At 39.8% G+C, this 6457-nt stretch overlaps 2 pseudogenes; one reads left to right on the top strand and one right to left on the bottom strand.

Moving 5' to 3' along the window:
• Positions 1-3993: 3993 nt before the first annotated feature.
• LOC101572548 lies at positions 3994-4853 on the bottom strand (annotated as a pseudogene).
• A 969-nt stretch (positions 4854-5822) lies between these two features.
• LOC101586800 lies at positions 5823-6457 on the top strand (annotated as a pseudogene).

Genomic DNA, 6457 nt, shown 5'->3' with positions numbered 1-6457 from the left:
GGGTGGGGGAGGCACTGCAGAGTGGTGGGGGGCGGCCCGAGGGGCTGCGAAATAATCAATTATTGACAACCATAGTTATTCGTTTTATTTTTTATTTTTTATTTTTTATTTTTCTTGTTCCTTGAATGCCTTCAGGGCACTTTTGGCCAGCGGGAGAGTTGAGAGGTTCGAACTCCAGCAACCTGAGGCTGACAACTTTGTGGAAGCAGCCACTTAAAGGACTGAGCTAGGGCCAGGCCCCTTACAACCATAGTTATTCTACTGTGAGGTAGAACATTGGAAGTTACTTCTCCTGTTCAAATGTGCCCTCATACCTGTTAAGCATTCTGTTTCCATCTTCTCTCCCCAACCTTCCCAGGCTCTGGAAACAACTGGTCTATCAGAAGATTCTTGGAGAATGAAAACACAATGCACAGCAGAGGAGCAAACACTTGCAGCACCCAGAGCTGTGAAAAAATCAGTCTCTAAAACATAAATTCCCTTAAAAACTGGTTCTAAAAAAAGATGAACAGTTGTGGTGGATTAACTAATGGCCAACTAGTCACACCCAGCCGAACTGAATCAGTGTGGTTCTGGGTGTGGAAGGCCCATCTGAGGATTATTGTCAACAGCATAAAAAGAAAACTGGAGGGAAAATTGGTGCACTGTTGATCCTCCTGGAGAAGCTTGTCCCAGCGGCTTTCCTCATATGGACTCGGGTGCTGTCATCCTCAGAGGAGCTCAGGTCCTTACTTTCACTGAAGATGACTGTGGGTCTTTTCCAGGACCTCTTGTCCTTTGATCATTGCTTTCTGGATCCAGTGCAGATCCTTCAGCCTGCTGGCACAGATCCTTCATCCCTATTGTACAGATTTTCTAGCTTCCACTACTGACCTTTGGGCCTTCCCAGTGCAGATCCTTGATATGGACTTGCATGAGAGATTGTTGTGGGCTCTAGACTTCCTGTTGGATCCTTGGAAGACATTGCTTCAGGCTCTACGTCTTTAGCTGGACTCATGCAGGACACTGCTGTGGGATCCAGACCCTCACCTGGATTCTTTAGGTCTCTAGTGCATGGACAGATCTCCTGCACTCTTGCATCTGACTCTCTATACTATAAAATAATACTATAAGTGAATACTATAGACTAATACTATAAGTTATGTCTCATATTAAATCTTTTCCCTTTTAAACACAATACAAGAACAACTCAAAAAATGAATAAGGTTTGACAGATGCAGTGACATAGAAAAGGAGCACAAATAACCAATGAACATTTAAACCTACATATTGTAGGTCTCATGAGAAATGCAAACTTATACTACAATGAATTGTCAATATATATGGGAAAAATGTAGTTTCTGAAGAAACTCATGTTTCCACAAGGTTATGTAAAAACAGGAATTTGTAGAAGCTCTGACCAAAGAGTAAATTGGTACAATAACTGGAAATAGTCATTATTGATTGATGTTGAAAATGTGCATATTTCATGACCTAGTAATTCTACATTTTGGCCTATGCTCAGCTGTTGTGTTGTGTAATGTGGTAGCCACTAGCCACATGTGGTTGCTGAGTCCATGAACTATGTCTAGACTGCATTGCAATATATTGTAAATATAAATTATCCAGTGGAATTTGAAAATGTAGCATAAAAATTAAAACAACTCATTAAAATTATTTTAAAATATTTACTATATGTTGACATGAAAATATTTTGGATATATTGGTTCAAATAAAATATATCATAGAAATTAATTTCAACTAATTTTTATTCTTAAAATTGTAGCTAGTATGCAACTTAAAGTGGCAGCTGTCACTCTCATGTGTGGGCACCCTGGCTTTTCTTTGGGGTGATGCTGCAAAACAGACTCTCTGTATGTGCTCACCAGGGGACAGACAGAAGAGGACAAACAGCAGCATCGCTTGGATTTGAAATAAGCCACATAGTCACTGAGTAGAGAATGGAGAAATACATTTTGTTATATTAAGTTAGTGATAATGAATGTCATGTTCATAGAGATAATATAAGAAATATGGATCTTTCTTATGAATACTATGTTAAGGGATGAAACAAGTGGCAAAGAACACTTAAAGTACAATTTCAGTAATATAAACTTCAAATTAAGTGCAATATTGTAAATTTTTAAACTTAAAGGTATGATCCACATGGCTGACACTGACAAAGGATCTACAAACTGTGGTACAAGGTTTCAGGATAAATCCTGAGGAGATTTGACTGACCTTGTCAGACACAAAGGTTACATTTTTTGTTATATAGATCTTGCTTTATCTTGGTCTTAACCACCCAGCAGAAAAGTATAAAAATGAGGTATAAAATGTAAAGCCATATTAATAGGCTGAGCTATAAAAGGCTCAAGTCACCACCATACCCAGCAAGAACTTGTTTTAACATTTCATTAAAGACAGAAGTTACTTTTGACATATTATACTTTTATTTATTTATTGCCATAATTTTATTGATAAACAAATAGCAATGAGACAGTTTCAAATCAAATCGGTAGGACAGTTTCAATAATTAACACACTGCATACATTCTTCTTAGTGGTTAACTGCTGTACAAGATGTGGACTTGATATCCTATTTACAAACACCATTAGAACAAATCATTCTATTCATTAAGAGAATGTAACTATATATCTATCCTAACCACTTTGAATACACAGATACAAAATGGACATTCATCTGTATACCCTTTTTTTGTTACATAATTCCATTATTTGAATATTATAGGTGTGTAAACTCAGTAAAATATTCTAAAAGAGTCCAGTAGCCCATAACAGTATTGGGTCCTCCACTTAACTGGCAATGTCAGAAATTGTTGACCTGAGTCTCCCACAGTTCAACATAACAGCATGGCTTTATTTCTTATATTTCATTTTTATACTTTTCTTCTGGATGGTTAAGACCAAGGTAAAGCAAGACCTATGCAACAAGAGTTGCATCTTTTGGGTCTGATAAGGTCAGTGAAATGCCCTCAGGATTTATCCTGAGATCCTGTACCTCAGATTGTAGAACCTTTGTCAGTGTCAGCCATGTGGATGCGTCACGGCCATTGCTTGGTCAATGTGCTCTCTGTGAAAGCCTGAGAGAATGTTTTCTCTCCATGTGACTCTCCTTAGGCACATGCTACATCATTGATCACTTTCCTCTTTGGCCCCATAATCTCCTTGATCAGAAAATTTTGGACACTACTGAGTTACATGACGTTACAGTACAAGTTCTCATATGTCCTGAGTCTTAATTGACCTTGGAAGGCTAGGGCCAAAATGTTGGCTTTCCTTGCAGCCCTCCTTTTTCTCTAATTTTGGTCTGCAAACTTAGGTTGTTAACCATCCAGAAGATAAGCTTGTTGTTATTATCGAACAACTTAGGCTGTTAAGCTTAACCTCACTATCTGTCTGCATATCAAATATCTTAGGCATAATATGGAACAGGTATTTTTCATCAAGTATTGATATGTTGAACTTAAAGTCCCTACAGAATATGATAAAAACATTTAAAAATTAGAAAATATTTTTAAAATAGGCATAAAGAATTATATACTTCTCATGTTTGCACATAAGTCCAAAAACTCACCATATACAACCTTGAAGCAGAACAGTCCCACAATATTTCTTTTCCTGTCTCTTGCTTTCCTTCACCACCCCTTTCTTCTTGAACAACCATCTACCTGAGAGACATCATAGCAGCAACTGGCATGACATATTATACTTAATGAAAATGAGTCACTAAGTCTAACTTATACACAAGGGAAGGGAACTGCACAAGGCATAAATTCCAGGAGGTTCCAAGCATGGGGGTGGTGGTGCAGGAGCTTCAACTTTCAACTTGAATAGATACTGCTGATCTGTTTTCTTATCATTTTTTTCATGAACCAGGGATTGAACTCAGGCTCTTGTGCTTACCAGTGAAGCATTTATTCTACTGAGTCATCTCCCCAGCCCCTGCCAACCTGCTTTTCTTTTTTCTTTTTCTTTCTTTTTTTTTTTTTTAACACTGGATTAAGGACAATTTATTGTTTTTATGTACAGAAAACTCAAGAGTACGCTTAGCCCAGTTTAGTGGCAAGCTCTTTAGCCTTTGATTTCTCCAGCTTGGCAATATGAGCCACAGATTTTGGAACCAGAAGGTTGCCTCCCCAGTGACGGCAGATCTCATCGTATCTGTCATTGTAGTTGGTCGTGATGGCCTCCACCAGCTTAGCCAGAGTGCCCTTGTCCTCCGAGTTGACTTGTGTGAAGGCGACAGTGGTACAGGTCTTCCTGTGGACCAGATGCCCCAGCCTGGCCTTCTCCTTGATGATGCAGTAAGGGACCCTCATCTAGCAACACAGGGCAGGCAGGAACATGACCAGCTTGATGGGGTCCACGTCATGTGCAATCACCATGAGCTAAGCCTTCTTGTTCTCTACCAGAGTGGTAATGGTGTTGACACCTGCTCTGAGGACCGGTGGCCTCTTAATGGGGAAATCCCCTTTGCCAGCAGCTTTCTTCTCTGCCCAGGCCAGCAGCCTCTGCTTCTTCTCTTGCTTGGTCTCTGGTCTGTACTTGTGGGGGAGCTTAAGCAGCTGGGTAGCTGTTTGGCAGTCCAAGGCCTGGGTGAACTGGTTAATTGCAGGGGGCACCTTCAGCCGTTTGTACAGGATGGCCCTCTGTCGCTGCAGCCAGATGTAGTGGGGCCATTTGACAAAGCGGGTGAGGTCTCTCTTGGGCTGGATGTCCTGTCCAATGCCAAAATTCTTTGGCCTCTTCTCAAACAGGGGACTCACCACCTTTTTGGCCTCCTGCGTCTTCATGACAGCAGGGGCCGGGGCCACCTTCTTGCCCTTGGCCTTCTTCCCTTTCAGCATCTCAGCCGGCTGACAGAAAGAGCTGCCAACCTGCTTGTCAAAGTGGTTGTAATCATTTGTATTCCCACCTGCATTTCAATTGCATTCTCTCTACCACTCTTGATTATAAAATTTTAAAATTATTGCCAATGTCATGAAGATGGAATTCTGCTCTTTGACTTTGCTTTTCCCTAAATTATTAGAGACATTAGCACCTCTTCATGTTTACTGACCATTTACATTTCTTCTTCTCTGAATTGTATTTGTTCATTTTTTTTGATTGGCATTGTTTATCTTGTTACTATTGATTTCTAGAAAATGTTTATATATCCTGAAAGCCAGATGTCAGTTATAGTTTTATAGTTGTAAAAAAAATAAATAAAAGGCTCAAGTCAACAACTTCTGACATTGCCAGTGCTATGGATAACCCACTACTATTATGGACTACTGGACTATATTGGAATGTTTTGCTGAATTCACGCACCTACAATATTTAAGTGGCAATGGAATTCCCATCTCTGACAAAACTAAACAAAAAAAGGGGATACAAAGGAAGGACCATTTTGTATCTATATATACAAAATAGTTAGGATAGATATACAGCTACTTTCTCTTAATTCAATGAGAAGAAAGATTTGTACTAATAGTGTTTGGACAGGATATCATGTCTGCATCTTGTACTATGATTAACCACTATGAAGACAACATTATGCAATGTATTAATTATTGTAACTGTCCTACTAACCTGTTTTCAAACTGTCTCATTGCTATTTGTTTCTCAATAAAATTAATAAAAAATAAAAATTGTAGACAAAAAACTAAATAAATTTACAGGTGTGTTCACAAATAGTCAAATTAAGATGCACAGATACGATAAAGGCACAGCACCTGGTCTGGTCTAGAGTGTCTGAACTGCTGTGGCCAGAGAGGAGTGTCCGGAACCTCTCGAATATCCACATTTCCACCACTGTGCCTGGTAGAATTTTGATTCATCATGGATTATCTGTCACCTGAAGACATTCAGCTAAGGGCTAACCAGCTTACTGATAAGTCTCTGGAGAACACAAGGAAAATGCTGGATTTAGCCGTATAGTCTCAAGATGCAGGAATCCAGACCATCACCATGCTGGGTGAATAAGGGAACAATTAAACTGCATAGAAAAAGGTATGGACCAGATAAATAAAGATCTGAGAGAGACAGAAAAGACTTTAACAGAACTCAACAAGTGCTGTGGCCTTTGTGTCTGTCCATGTAACAGGATGAAGAACTTTGAGTCTAGCACGGCCTATAAGGCAACATGGGGAGAAGGCGGAGACAACTCACAGTAGCAATGTGGTATCCTAGCAACCGGCCAGAGTCACAAATGGGCAGCCTCAGCAGCCAGCCACCAAGTGGCCAGCGGCAGATACATTAAACAGATAACCAATGAGGCCAGCAAAGAAAAGATGGAGGAGAACCAGCTTCAAGTGGGCAACATCCTGGGAAATCTAAAGAACATAGCCTTGGAAATGGGCAATGAAATTGAAGCGCAAAATCAACAAATAGCCTCAATCACGAAGAAGGTTGACACCAGCAAAGATTGTACTGATGTTGTCAATACTAAAGCAAAGAAACTCATTGGCAGCTAA

Source organism: Octodon degus, unplaced genomic scaffold (genome assembly GCF_000260255.1).
Source record: "Octodon degus isolate 3935 unplaced genomic scaffold, OctDeg1.0 scaffold00058, whole genome shotgun sequence".
Taxonomy (NCBI): domain Eukaryota; kingdom Metazoa; phylum Chordata; class Mammalia; order Rodentia; family Octodontidae; genus Octodon; species Octodon degus.
This window is presented reverse-complemented; position numbering and strand designations above follow the sequence as displayed.